This window comes from Fukomys damarensis, unplaced genomic scaffold (genome assembly GCF_012274545.1).
Source record: "Fukomys damarensis isolate Sample0158 unplaced genomic scaffold, DMR_v1.0_HiC HiC_scaffold_14, whole genome shotgun sequence".
NCBI classification, from domain to species: domain Eukaryota; kingdom Metazoa; phylum Chordata; class Mammalia; order Rodentia; family Bathyergidae; genus Fukomys; species Fukomys damarensis.
Genome location: NW_022900926.1, coordinates 37731606 through 37747603, shown reverse-complemented (window position 1 = coordinate 37747603; position 15998 = coordinate 37731606).

The following is a 15998-nucleotide window of genomic DNA, read 5'->3' as shown; positions in this document are numbered from 1 at the left end:
GAGTTTTATGAAAGTTATCTGATGCACTAAGCTGGACTGGCTGTGGTCTAGGGAGTGCTTCGTCCCCAAGCAGGGTGTAATATAAATGTTTTTATAGTACTGTCAGCAAATCGAGCAGGTAAAGTTTCAAATGAGTATCCTCTACACTATGTCATAAACTATACTAGAAATAAATAAATTGGACCCAGATATGTTTTTTTTTCTCAATTATGTCAGGTTCTTGATATGTGAGTTTGGCCAGTTATTCGATGTGACCATAGATTCTGTGTTCTTACCTGTAAAATGGGAATAAAAATCTTTTATACAATTACCCAACAGGTTTATTGTAAGAATCAAGCAGGTACATCATTTGTAGGCATAAATCACAGTCTTACCTATCTACTTATCATCTATCTTTCTGTCATCAGTCTATTTGTTATCTAAATACCTATCTATCACCTATCATCTATCAATCTTCTATCAACACATTACCTATCATTTGTCATGTATCATCTATTCATCCATCCATCTACACATCATCTGCCTACCTAGCTCCCTTTTATCTACACACTTCTCTCTCAGAAACTTATGTCTCTATGTGTCTAAACTCTTTGGAGCATCCTTTTTCATAGATAGTAAAAGGAAGGACCATTTAACAGAAATTTAGGAAAGCTTCATATTTTTCTTTGGTTTGTTTTTGCTGGGTGGGTCAAAGAGGCATCACCTTGGCATCTATGTCTGGTCCCTCACCTTTTCCTCCCTGGTACTGCTCCCTCCTCTGCTCCCCACCTGCCATGAACTGAGCATCTTTGCTCTACCATGCCTTTCTACCATGAGGTTTCTATCTTGGAGCCAGTTTATTAGAAACCATGAGCCAAAATAAAAACTTTCCTCCTTTTAAGGTCTGGCTATCAGGTATTGTGCCTTGTGACAGAAAGCTAGCAAATAATAAGTTGGCTGGCAAGGGGGGTGCTGCACAGAAAAAGTGAGGAGGAGATATTGTGGATGTTTCCTCTCATCACCACTTAGTACTCAGGAAAGAGGAGGAATGTGAAAGTGAAGTGGAAAATTGGAGGGAATACATGGATATGATTTATGTGTAATTTTAAAATTCACCTGCACCAGAAATTTCAAAGTCCTGATTCTAAAGTGGCAGCCTTTTCCAGAATGAGGCTCTTCTGGCCATGTTACCAAAGCCACGAGCTTTGGATGGCGAACATTTTAGAGACTGAGTGCCCAAACTGCAACCCAAACCCACTTATTTACCACAAAGTGCCAACCTGAATTAAACCTGAATACTGAGGCTTTAGCCTAGAAAGAAAAACTTATACAACTTCTAACTTCATCACAGAGAGGGCTCTGTGCGCTGCTGTGGCACATGTCCTATCTGTTTGCCATCACAGTTCCACTGGATTTCACTCTCAGTCCCTGTGCCACACTGAGGTCTAACATCTTCAAGCCTAGCTGAGCCCTGAGCACCACCTATATGTTCCCTCCCTTCTCATTTCCAGTGACTCCCACAGAACTTCTCACCCTATGCCCAACTGGGAAGCCACAGCCAATAGAGTCCTCTCTCCCACCTATCTGGCCCATCACAAACCAAGGCTGACTTTCAAGTCAGTGACATCCTCAACACGGCTGACCAGGTTTAGAACCTGTCTTCAATTTAGTCCCTGTGGAATCCATCTAAAACATCTCCTTCCTTTGCCTTGCCCCAGGCCAGACCTATGTGACTGCATAACAAGAAAACAGGAGAGACCTGTAAGGAAAATCCCCAGCTGTTCTAGGCATGGAAAACCCTCAAAACTGGTTCTTGCTCAGCTCTCCAGCTTGGTAATTCTCTAACTGCCTTGGATGTCTCCTTCTCCAGCCTTATCAAGCACCTGAATTTCCTCAGACACACCAGCCCCTTAAGGCCTCTACCTTAGCAGATGTTCTTCCCCTGCCAGTGGGCCCTGATTCCTTCTTTGGGGCTTGGTTCCAATACTACCTCCTCCCGAAAGTTCTCATGCTTTGTCCTCTTCCTTGGCATGAAGTCAGGAGAGCACATTGGCATACTTTTTCTCATTTCATTGATGTAATCAATGTGTGTGTGCATGTGTGTACATTCATGTGTAAGCAATACATTCTACTGTGACAGAAACCTCAGTCTCAAGTCTTGAAGAACAGTAAGTCTGAAAGTAGGCACTTGCTGCTGGTCATAGATTCTGCAAGGTGGAAGCCAGCTACTTAACCTGGGGGTACCTCTTTCCTTTTCCCCCGCCTTTTCTTGTCCCTCCTTGAGCAAGACTGACTGAAAGGATCCAGTGCCACTTTGTGTTCAAGATCTAGTGAGAAGTAAAGAGAGACTGACATCTCTTCCTTTATGAGAAAAATTAAATATTTCCAGAGACCTTTTTTGAGAGTCTCACTATGTAGTTCAGGCTGGTCTCCAACTTGTGGCTATCTTCCTGCTTCAACCTTCTCAATGCTAGGATTTCAGGCATGCACCACCACACCTGGCTCTAGAGACTTTTAAAAGACTTCTTACAAATGACTGGTCAGGACTGTGTTACAGACATTGGAGGTAAAATCACTGCTTCACTGAGATAAGTACAAGAGCCAATGATCTGCTAGAAAGAGAAAGGAGAGAGCAGAACATGGACATGCAACCAATCCTGTTTCCCATGAAGTCCGAAACAAGTCTTTGTCTCCGACAGTCTGAGTCCTGGCTCACAAGAGATGATAAATCAAAACCAGTCAGATCAGGGCTGGGGATTTAGCTCAGTGGTGCCACTACCTGCTTATCAAATGAGAGGTCTGGAGTTCGATACTCAGTACAAAAACTAATAATAATAATAATAATCAGTCAGATCAAAGGTCAAGGGGCTTCTGGATTTACCATCTTGAAATGAAATAATATTCAGATGGCTGCCAGGCATGAGCTACACGCCAAACACGTGTTCATTGTGCTGAAACTGTTTTCATTTAGTATAAAGTATTTTTCCAATGACTTGAATTTCCTCATGAGATTTCACTCTTAGTCCCTAATAGTGACTGAAAATTTTGACCAATTTGTGATAAGAAAGAGCTATCATATTTCAAAACACCTTGATTGTTATAATAGCCACTGATACGATACAGCAGAAACAGCACTGATAAATTAGAGACTAAATGTCTTAAGGAACAGAATTGTCAAAAAAGTAAAAAGTGCTAGGTTAAATGCTAGCTAGAATAACAACGTGTCTCTTCCTGTGGATAAAAAAAGATAAAATTTTACTCAAAGTTAAATTGGACTACAATGTTTGACCATAGTGCCACTGGGGAATGAATTGGATTTTTAATAAAGTGTAAGTAGCATACACATATGAATTCTTACTGAAAATCAGAGCTAGTTGAAAATATGCATTGTCAAATGAAAGCAGCAAGTAAATACATGAAAAAATGTTCCTCATCACTGGTCATTCGAGAGATGCAGCTGAAAACAGCACTGAGATTCCACCTCACCCCACAAAGAATGGCTGCTACCAAGAAATCACACAATAACAAATGTTGGTGCAGTTGTGGGGAGAAAGGAACCCTTCTGCATTGTTGGTGGGAGTGCAGACTGGTGCAACCACTATGGAAGTCAATACGGAGATACCTCAAAGAACTAGGATTAGAGGTTCCATTTGATTCAGCCATCCCTCTGTTAGGTATCTTTCCAAAAGAATTAAAAGAATCATACCACAGTGATATATGCACACCCATGTTTATAGCAGCACAGTTTGTAATAGCTAAAACTTGGAAACAGCCCATCTGCCCATCATTTGGAAACTGGATAAAGAAGATGTGGTTTTTCTATAAAATGGACTACTCAGCCACAAAGAATGAGAAAGTAGATTAATTCATAGGTAAATGGGTACATTTTGAGGATATACTCCTAAGTGAAATAAATAAGTCACACATATGCAAATACCAAATAGTTTCTCTGGTGTGAGAAACTAAAATTGTACTCAAGATCCTAATGGGACAATTAGCAACATGAAATAGGAAGAAAAGGACCAAAGGTGTAGGGACAGTGAGAAGGATAGGGAAAGGGGAATAAGGGAAAAGGAAAAAAATGTGAGAAAATATAAAAATGGAATTAAAGTGTTTGAAGGTGGGGAGAGGAGGGGGGGAGAAGGGAGGGGGGGGACAAGGGGAAAAAATGAGAACCAAGACCTGGCATGTAAAGGTACAAGATCCCAGTAATGAATGTAACTATACTGTCTACCTAGAATGTAGCAATAAATTCAATTTAAAAGAAAATATGCATTGTCTCTGTTACTTATTAAGGTTTTCAGTGTTCCAATTCCCTTCCCTCATGGTCTCTGAGCAACTCAATACATGGCTTCTCTTACACGAAACATAAATGAATATGTCATTGAAAGTTGTGAAGTTGTTTCTCACAGATTAGAGATGGTGCTCAACACTGTCTAATGTTTGATGAAATATTGTAGAATCTCTTAAAAATCTGGAATTTTCCATTGAGAAGTGCTAACATGTTTTACTGATATACAAATAAAGAACACACTGTTACAGCATGGAACTTATTTACAACTTGATCTTTGATCAAAAAAGGTTTTTTCAGTTATTTCTTTCAGTAACCATGGCAATATTACTATAAAACAAATGTATACAGTGAATTATAAGAGAATTATAGCATGTATATACACATGGTCAACTTGATGAAAGATGGAAAACTTTATACAACCACGTGTTTGAGGAAATTATACAGATCAAGAAAGGGTAGCAATCAATATCTTTAATTTATTTTAAATGTATCTAAGTTCCCTTTTTTTAAAGTTGACTAGGCCCACTAATTGTCTTTTATACTTTGATTCTTATTTATCATTGAGACAAGCTGAAAATAGCTAATAAAATATTTCATCTGTAAGTAATTGTAAAAGGAAATGATATATTTAGCACAATTCTTTGATGACAGAAAATGTGAAACACACTGCACACAAGAAGAAAAGTGAGGATGCAAAAAAAGGTAAGATGTTTGACCAGATGTTAGTAGAGCAGCTTGAAGGAAAGGCATAGGTTTAATCTTTCTATAGTAACCATGACTGACAGAGGGCTGGGATCAGAACACAGTCATATATTCTCCCCCTCCTCCTCCTCTCTCTCTCTCTCTCTCTCTCTCTCTCTCTCTCTCTCTCTCTCTCTCTTTCTCCTAAGTCTGTTTGAGCTCATCCTAGGGGCCTCAAGATCTTTCTACTACTTAGTCATAGAAAGTGTACTTGTTGAGCACCACCCATGTCTAGGCAGAGTGCTGTACAGGCTGCAGGAATGACTGGAATTAAAGAGCCTGGCCAGAGCCTGGTGGAGTAGACAGTTTGGGGACTGGGACATGGGATGGGGTGCAGGGATAGATACATAAGCCCATGCATAATTACAAGTTGAAATATGTGCTGTGAAGGGAAATTATATTGTGCGGTCATGGATCACAATAAAGCCATGCGCTGGGTTGGGAAGGAAATGGTAAGAAAGATTTTCTTTAAAATGATATTTCAAAACAATGAGCAGCAGAAAGGGAGGAAAGGACTTTAGGTGCTGAAAGGAGGTGAGCAGAGAACAGGGCAGGACAGGGTGAGGAAAGGAAAGGACTGGAGAGTGCAGGCCTTGATAAAGGTCCTCGGGATTAGACCTAGCCTAAGGCAGCTGGTGGTCATCAAAGACTTTCACCCCACAGGTATCAATTACTTTCTCCTCCGCAAAGGCCCTGTTGTCTCTTCTCTCTTCTATCCAGATGGTCAGTCCAGTATTACCTTTGCATGTTTTGGGAGAACACACAGAATCCATGGCAGTCTCCTTGCATTGCACCAAAACCTAAAACATGAGAAATTTTTTAAAAAAGTGTCTAATTATGACCACACTCAAAGGAAGAGACTGTGAGAATGCTGCAAAGCCTGTGGGAATGGGGAGGGAACAAGGGCAGGACCCACTGTGTGGGTAACATGCCCAGAAGTGACATATTGCAGCAGGAGGGGGAAGCTGCTGGCACTGCCAAGACAGCCCACAAAGTCCTCCTCCTCTTCTGCCTCAGTAGATCAATTGGAGCCAGTACAGGCAGTGCATGTCCAAGCTTCCTTGGAGTGAGACATGGCCACCCCACAAAAGTTCTCTTGAATCATGGGACAGAAGTTCCAAGGCCTGATGTTAGCTGAGCTTTTGTCCTGTCCCTGCAATCCACAGTGCCTCTGATGGGCACAGACTTGGAAACCTTGGGTTGCCAGGACTCAGGACTAATCACAACCAGTGAGAGGCTGGTGATCCACTTCATCCAGGCTTTCCTGTTGTAGCAGTGGAGCTGCTGACACTGAGTGACAAGGGCAGAGGAATGGCCATCTGTATCCCCCTGGCTTTTAGATGCCCCACAACAGGATCTGCAACAAACTTGCCACCCCAGGTAGGCAGTGCATCTGTCGACCCAGGCCCAGCATAGAACTTCAAGGCCCTTTTTACAAAAATTATTAAGAGTTTCAGGCCGGGGATATAGCTCAGTTATAGCTTACTTGCCTGCCCAAGTCCCAGGGGTACAGGTTCATGAGGCCCACCTTCATCCACCTTGCATTGTCTGGCAGTACTAAGCTTGTGCCTGGGCAGCTACACTTGCCCCTGTCCATAAGCAGGCTGTTCACTGATGCTCATCAGAGTCTGAGCTGCAAAAGGAAGCCCTGATCATGATTCACTGCTCATTCTACAAAAGAGCCTGTGTTATGCCGTGTGTCTACATGTCCCCACAAAGCCTCATATAGTCATAGGTGGGGCTTTTCAGAGGTGGCTGGATTTAGGATATGTAAATCCTAAATACATAGGTAGCCTTAATGGAATATAAAGGGACATAAACAAGGCAAGCTCACTTCTGCTGCTGCTTGCTGCTCACTGCCTTCTGCTTACCATGCCATGGACTGTTTCTCCTCTTCCATGCCCCTCTGCCATGTCACCCTGCCTTGGAGCCAGCTAAAATAGACTGAAATCTTTACAAACTGTGAGCTGAAGTATACCTTTCCTCCTTTAACTTTGGTTGTCAGGTATTTTGTCTCAGCAATAAGAAAAGTAGCTAAGATAGGCCACAATGACAAAAGTGACTAGCCAACCAGGGAACTTAACTCAGGGGACAGTTATCATCCCAGAACTCTACAGTGAGATCAAGCTATTAAAAAAAAAAGACACATACAATAAATAAATAAACAAACAAACAAATAAATAAATAAATAAAAATTTTAAAAAAACAGGAGAGCCTTGGATAATTCCTTCCCAGAATATTTATAAATTTTAAGCAAGCTGCCTTGGATGGCTGAGTTCCGGAGGAGGGCAATATTTATAAAATCATAAACTATAACAGGTTCCTTAGTGTGACTGACAGAAAGATGACTCCAAAGATCCCTAGCGCCTGGAACCATGTCACCTAACATGTCAAATGGGACTTAAAGATGGCAGATGTAATTAAGGGTATGGATCTTTCAATGGAGGGACCAGCCTAAACTATCCAAGTGGATCAATCCACCCTAAACCCAGGAATGCTGAAAAGAAAAGAAACTTCTCCCACTGTAGTCACAGAGAATGAAAGGCTGTAAAGGTGGAGGAAGGCACTATGAGCTCAGAGACACAGGACCTCTCAAAGCCAGAAGACAGGGAACAAACTCTTCATAGATCCTCCAGAAGAAATGTAGCCAGGGGAAATCAGGAATTGAAAAAAAAAATATGTTATTTTAAGCCACCAAATTTGTAATTATCTGTTATAGCATCAAATGAAAAAGAATACACTTGTTAGCAGTTACCAAGAATACTAAAATTATTTTTATTCTCAAAAATCCATTGTATTTAATGTGTCTGTGATACCGTTAGAGGAAGGGCCTTGGGGTGCTCACAGTAAGGCATTCCAAAGAAAAGACAACAGGATATAGGAATTTAGTCCATGCTCAAATGTTCTCAGGTGTGAAGATATTTTGGGCAAGTGTTAAAGGGCAAGAGGCCCTTGGTAACTCATGGCATCTTATCTCACCTTTTCACCTTGACTTGGAGCATCTATCTCACTTTTCTCTAAGGAAGCAGAGACACCTTTGCAGCAGGGTGTCTGCAGCTGGCACTAAGTCCTGAGGTACAGTTGACAGAATCTATTTTGAAGAGGAAACCTGGGTGAAGTACCATTCTTTTATCATTATATATTTTTTTTCTTTGTGTGTGTGTGTGTGTGTGTAGTTTTTTGAGGCAGGGTCTCACTATGTAGTTGAGACTGACCTGGAACTCACTATGTCTCCCAGGCTGGCCTCAAACTCACTGAGATCCTCCTGCCTCAGCCTCCTGAGTGCTAGGATTACAGGCTTGTGCCACCATGCCCAGCTATCACTATATGTTTACAATGCATAATAATTATATTACTCTTGGGGACTTGGTACATATACATGTTTCATCTTAATTATTTTTACTCCCCCTTTCCCCATCCTACTTTCTCCCTCCTTTCCCAAATCCCTTTCTTGTCTCCATAGTCTCGCTCCCTATTTCCTATCATCTCTATTTTGTTCCTTAAATTATTTATATTCTGGGCTTTTCATATTAGAGAAATTATGAGATATTTAACCTGTGTCTGACTTATTTGACAGCATTATGATCTCGAGATCCGTTCATTTCCCTCCACATGACTCAAATTTATCCTTCTTTAAGGTTGAATGGGACTCCATTGTGTGTGTACCACATTTTCTTTATCTCTTCATCTATTGATGAGCATATAGGCCACTTCCATAATTTAGCTATTGTGAATTGTGCTGTTATTCATAGGGGTGTGCATGTAACACTGTAATATGATGACTGACTTTCTCAGGAAGATATCCAGAAGAGTTATAGCTGGGTCAAATAGAATTTCTATTCTTAGCTTTTGAAGAATCTCTACACTGATTTCCACAGGAGTTACACTAGTTTACATTCCCACCACTGATGTGGAAGGGTTCCTTTCTCCCACACATCCTTGCCAGCATTTGGTGTTTATTGAGTCCTTGTTGGCCATTCTTACTGGAATAAGACAGAATCTCAGTGTTGTTTAGATTTCCATTTCTCTATGGCTAAAAATACTCCGACAGGTATCTGCTGGCGATAGTGGTGAGATATGTATGTGCATATAATGCATATGTATGTATCTGTAATATACATATAGATGTGTATCTCCGAAAATTTGTACCTTTTTAGCCATTGTTAAGTATATAATTTGATCACCCTGATTAAACTCACGATATTATGAAGCCATCACTACTATCTGCTTCTAAAATTGTGTCATCATCCCAAACAGAAACACTGTTCCATTCCACAATGACTCCTTTACTTCCCTTCCTTCCTCCAGCCCTTTTGGCAGCCACCAGTCTACATTTTGTGAGTCTATGAAGCCAACACTGAGAGATTCCCTCATATAAGTGGAATCTTGCAGGATTTGTCACTGGCTCCTTTCCTTCAGCAGAATGTCATCAGGCTCATCCCCTTGGCAGCCAGTGTCAGTGCGATATTCCTTTGCATGGCTGGTAACATCAGGACCATGGAGAGGCCACACTGGGTGCATTCTTCATTGGGTGAATGCACATTTGGGTGGTTTCTATCTTCAGATGCTATGAATCATGGTGAACCATTATAGATGGAGAACCTTTTAGAGATGAGTGCCCAAACTGCAACCCAAAACCCACGTATTTATTTCAAAATGCCAACACAGCAATTAAACCTAATAGAGAAGTTTTAGTTTAGAGAAAACAGCATATATATTAACATCTTTTGCCTTAAAAGAAAAACACAGAACACGCGTGCCATAGGTTTGCCACCACTAGCTGCCGTGAAGGGTGGTTTAGCAGCAGATGCAAACCTTTGTGGTTTTCTAAGGTTGCTAGGGCTCAGTGGAAATGGGAAGGGAGCTACAACAAGAGGTTCCCCTTAGCATGGTGCTGTATGTTGCTGTAGGCTTAGACCGTCTGCACACGACATCACCTCCTGCATGTGAGAGTGAAGAGAAGGGAATTTAATGACCAAGGGCTGAGTGGTGGCTGCTGAGTTCAGGCTGGTGCTACAGCACCACTTTTCTAACCACACTCAGGAAGGACTGTATCTGGCCAGAGTCCTTCTGTTCTGAAGACACTGAGAAATCCAAGCATGCATGTGTTGTGCTAGCATGTTCAGTTTTGATACAGGAAGCAACATTCGCTTGCATTGCAGCATTCACAGCAGTGTATCCACTGGTCTGGGCTATGTCAGGTGCCCAGGTCTGAAAGCTGCCAAGAAGCCTCTCTCCAGTCTTGAACCACAGAGAGCAGCCTGGATCCAAGCTGCCCATGCCCCACACACCACACTCACCTTTTGTCCAGTCTTAAATTTTAAATGGAAAAGTAACTCTGATTCCAGTGTGTTCTCAGTGTGTTGCAGGAGAAGGGGTCTGGGGGAGCCGTGTGTGTGTGTGTGTGTGTGTGTGTGTGTGTGTGTGCGCGCGGGAGCGCACACGCGTGCATGGGCGCGTGTGCTTGGGGATGGGGGTGTTTTTCCTTGTGTCCTTTCCTCGAGGTCCTTGGAGGGTCCTTTGGGAACAGAATACCCAGAGCCTCACCCCGCCCCCCGCCATGCATGGGCTGTCCAGGGCACCCACCCCTACGTACACGTTTTCCTCTGTGGCTGCAACTTGTGACCCCTAGCCCTGCTCCATTTCTTTTTGGGACAAGAGGGAGCTGAGAAGGGGTCTGGGGCGAGGAGGTGGAAGGCTCTAGGGTTTGCCAGGATCGCATGGGAGTGGCACACTGCAGAGGGGCTGCAGGTTGGGGAGGGGACCCTGGAGACAGAAGGGCGACAGAGAAGCGGCAGTGCCACATCAGGGTGGCAGGGTGACTGCAGTGAGGCAGCAGGGGGATGCTGCAGGGACGGCCAATGGGCCCTGCTCTTGGGCTGCCGGCCCTCGCGCTCCCCTTGCAGACCCCCTGCGCCCCCACCCCCTTCTAGGCTGCTGGCGTCAGAGCTGCCTGCGTCAATGCTGCTCTGGTGACACACGCAGCTTTTTTCTCCTGCTCCTTTTTCTCAATGAGGGGAGCCTAATGGGATTTTTATTATCAGACTCATAAATCAAACCTTTAGGCCGTCATGCTGGGCACGTGGCCAACACCCCCGCCCCGCCCCCGCAACAAAAGGATGGGAGGGGGAGCTAGAGTTGCCTTTCTTTACTGGAAAAAACTTTAAATATTTTATCTTTATATTTGGAGAACTGCAGTTATGCACAGAGCATACTAGCTGCAGTAGCTGGCGCAATTAAAGAGGTGCAAAGCCAGAACTCCCATCAAAGGAAATGGTGGCTCAAGGATGGCTGTCTGTTATGCAAATACCTCACGTCCTAGAGCTTGGGGTAAAAAAAAAAAAAAAAAAAAAAAAAAAAATGTGGTTTTCGGGCAAATAGGGTAGTGGAAAGGGACTGGCAGATGTCTCAAGCTGGTGCAACAGAAGTGGGTTACATGCAGTAGGTGGGTCATGTTCACACATATTTTGCAGCATCCCCTATGCTGGTGAGAGTGTGTTATTGACACAAAACAAAACCCCATCTATGGATGCAAATCAAGGTGCAAAGGCGTCAGCAGGCAAAGCAATTGGAAGCAGTAGGAATCCTGGGTATTTTACATTCTAATGTGACATGCATGCAGGTCAGTAATAAGATAAATCTTCGGGGCCAGGGATTTAGCTCAGAGGTTCGGTGTCCTGCCTTGCAAGCACAAGGACTGGAGTTCAATCCCCAGTACTGGGGAAAAAAAAAAAAAAAGATAAGTCATTCAATGAAATCTTCATGGCTGTTCTCCAACAGCCAAGTTGCTTAGCTCTTGTTATCCCTAGAAGTGGAAGCACTTCTGCCCCAAAATATCACCAGAGCCCCTTCCCTATTTCTATCCACTTCAACCACAGAGTAGATCCCAGTATTGGCAAAGGAAGCCCAGAGACTAGGTGGCCAGAGTAGGCTTCTAGGGGAGGAAGGTCCCAACTTCCAGAGGTAGACACAGAAAACATGTTTATTCTCTCAGGAACCACTCTTTGGGAGCAGCCTGTATTCCTGGGGGTGTCATCCTACCGGAAGGTCTGCAAACGGGCAATATGGTTGCTGCAGTGGCTCCCCTGATGAAACTCTTCTGCCTATGATTAGGGTGTCTCCTTGAGAACCTCTGGGCCCACCAGAAACTGTGCAGAGCACAAGCCATAGTGGTCAATTATATGTGGCCCAAAGAGCATCTAGACCTCAGAATAAAGTTTCTACAGAAGGTGGTCTCATTTTTTATAAACATTTAATAATCATAACCCCCTTTCTCCAGCCTCTGTTTTCCATTCCCCTCAATCCCCTCCAAGACCATAAAGAGAGAGCAGATGAGGCAAGTCTGTTCTTTGGAATCCCAGACCTTTGTTGTCTGGAGTCCTGGTTGTTGTGTGTTAAAGAAACAGAGGACTGAGATGAAGACCTTTATGTGGCTTGGCTGCCACAGAATGGTCACCTGGCTGCCTACTCCATCCACCTCATCTGCGTCTCACAGTGTTTTAAGATCAGGGCAAGTACTGTGGATTTGTAGGAACACTTTTCCATAGGGGTTAATCAGTCAGCGATTACCAGTTAGAGGAGATGGGTGAAACATTTTAATAAACCATCAGCTGCCCCCCTTTCTCCACATTCTTCCAGCCCTGCAAGAAGGAGGGATAAGGTGCTGGAAAAGGGAGGGTACAAGGAGGCTTAGGAGAGTGGAGCAAGGACACAGGAAAAGACAAATTAATCAATACATCATCAGAATGTGACCCTTAGATGCTCAGGATGATCTTTTATGTTGATACTTGGCCATCTGGGGTGCACAATGAAAAAGAAATCAACATGAGCAAATGGCAGTCTTAAAGGACTGTCCTCAGGCCTGAGCCCATGTGCCCACTGGAATGATAACCACTCAGCAAAAGGAGATTAGGTCTAATAAATATAAAACACTTACTAAAATGTCGAGGGACAGACATCAGTAGAAGATGTCAAGCCTGCACATTACATAAAAGAATTTAAAATTGATTCTATTGCAATCTACTTATTTATACAAGACTAAGGAGGCTGGCATAAGGAATCCTGCTAGAAAATTAGTCCCCTTTCTTTTTTTCGCATCTCAAACAGGGGCAAAATGATACATTTTCCCAATGTGTACAGATAATGGTGTCCATGTGTTCCTCGGGGAGACAGGAGGGCCTGTTTTGAAGAAAGTGAAGGGTCTGGTAGGAGCGGAGGAGTGGGTCCAGCCGCTGACTTTCACCAAGGACAGAATGGGTTGGGAGGCTTCTGCCTGCAGCCGGCCCCTCCCCTTGCTGCTCAACAGCAGCGTCATTGTCGCAGTTGTTACTCCCCGCCTGGGGAGCCACCATAGCCCTTGAGCACTGACAGCGACCAGAACAGCCACTTGGCTCAGGGGCGGTGTTCACTGCAGGATGCGCTGCTCTGTCTAAGCAAGGGGCTGCCTGGTGCGCGCGCCACAGGATGCAACAAATGCCGTTTGCTGCAAATGCGTTTGCAGCAGTGCCCTCAAAACAGGAAATCGTGAAAGGAAGACTACGCTCTGTGTTCTACGAGGGAGAAATTAAAAGTGCTCATTTCTTTTCTTTCTCTTCATGAGGACCATAAACTGTGTGTGTGTGTGTGTGTGTGTATGCACACACGTGGAAACATGTATATAAGCACACCCTGCATACATACACACTCAGAAACATACAGCAGTTCTGTAAAAAGACTGAGTCTAGAAAACATGCCCTTCCTAGAATTCATTCTCATTCTTTAGGGTATCTGTGTTTTCGTTGTTCCTATATCCTCTAGCATTTGTATTCTTGTCAAAGCCTTCATTGTGGAGAGAGAGGGCACCTTGGAGCCAAAGATGTGATTTGTGCATTAGGAGTCTCTGTTCCAGCTCTGCTGACGTCTGTACCTCACCTCATGCTTTGTTCTGCTGCAATAAATCAAACGGATTGCATGCTCCCTGCTTCTTTTGGGCCCTGCTGGTAAGGAAAATCCCCAGCCCTGCCATGACTCTAGCTAGATGGTCTTGATGTATTTCAATTTTATTAATTAAAAAGAAGGACCGAGGAAGAGGAAAAGGCGAACAAAGCCTGAAAGCATTTTATAACTGTTTTGTAAAAATGCTTTTCTCCAATGAAATATCGAGACAGAAAGACTAGAAAGATCTCATGGCAGCAGATGCTAACATTTTTGCTAAATGATGGGTCAAATATAGTTCTGCGGAATTATGTCAGTATTTACTTCCTATAAGATATAAATCCCTTGACAGCCCTGCCTCTCTCGGTGTATCACTGTTTACAATTTTGGGAAAAATTATTTTTAAATGCGATATCCACCCTTACATTTTATTCCTTTCCATGATTTCTGCAAGACATCATTACTTCTCACATGTGTTCGTATTTGCTTTCACTTGTAAAGAAGCACTAAGTAGATGAGACCAAAGCATTCTGTGCTTCTGCTGAAACGTTAGAGGAAGCTGGTATCAGAGAGGTGTGCCTGGAAATGTTGCGGAGACCTGCCACATAAGGTAGCTCATGTCCCACCTGCCAATGACAATATGACTAGAAATTGTGGCGGATGTTTAAATAGTTCTTGCCGCTTTCCGAAGCAGTTCCGGAGGTCCTCATGCCTCGGTGTCTTCTGTTGTACCGTCATGGCTGCCTCGATGTCTTGAATCTCTTCAGGACATTCCTTTTTCGTGGTCACTGGCTGTGGGGAAGAGTAAGAAGTGGCACAGTACCAGAGCAATACTATGTTTTTATGGGGCTGCCTTTCTGTGGGTAGCACGTGGCAGCGCTTAGAAGCAGCAATCACCACATTTTTTTATCACACTTCGTAAAGATATTCAGAGAAGAGGACTTCCTGAACTGCTTTAGAAAGTGACAAGAATGGTGGGACAGTGTGTTTAAAGCGAGGGGGAGCATTTTGAGTGGGATCGATGGCCATACATGTGTCTTTTACTATACAAACTTTTTTTTTTTTTTGTACCAGGGATCAAATTCTGGACCTTGCACTTGCAAGGCAGGTGATGGAACCACTGAGCTAAATCCCTGGCCCTACTACATAAACATTTTTAAGATATAAACACATACTATATATTTTGATAAGCCCTAGAAGTCCCACTTACTCAGAAACTAATTAATGCTGCGGAAAAACCAACTTCAGAAAGATCCTCCTTGGTAAAAACTTTTTATTGCAACTTGATGACAGCACGTGCATTACCATCTGGCAACTTCTCAGCATGTGTGTGATTTGAACACGATGGTAACATGAGTGAATTCTTTTGGTTTCCTTTCCGGAAAACACAACTAGCTCTGAACCATGTAACACTGCCTTGTAGCATAAGTAATTTAAGGTGGAAAGCACAGCTGGACTGACCAGACAGCATGTTGGATTAGTTGTGAGGTCAGAATAAGTCACTCTCAAACCTCCCAGCCTATTATCCATGGCTCCAGCCACTCTCCATGCTGGTGACTGCCATGGCTTTTGCTTTCCTCCAGTTCAATCTCTGCACTTCGGCTGGAGACCTCCTCTGGAAGTGTAAACCAGGTCATGTCATTCTCCTGATTCACGCTCTATCAGTTGAGCCTGCATTTGCCTCAGAGGTGAAGGCTGAAGCCAAACCCCTTGCAGAGGTGAGATTCCACGTGATTAACATTTACCACGGTGCCTGGGTTTTCCGCCCTCACCACTCATTCTTTCCTCTTCTCTCTCTTTCTCCCTGATTCTCTCTTTCCCTCTCCTTCTCTAACTTATTCATACGTAGGTTAAGCCTACCATGCTTTGGCGGAAAAGCCACATCTGTAGTCTCATTTCTCTGCCTCACTTTGTCCATTTACAAAAAGTCCTACAATGCACCAGTGTTATTTGTATCAGACTCAGCATGTTTCTGTTGAGCTTCAATTCTAATATTCTTTCCCTTAAGGAGTTCTGTTTGGGTTTTTAGACTGCACTGGTTTTACTTTGTGTGTAAGGGCCACTAGAGTTT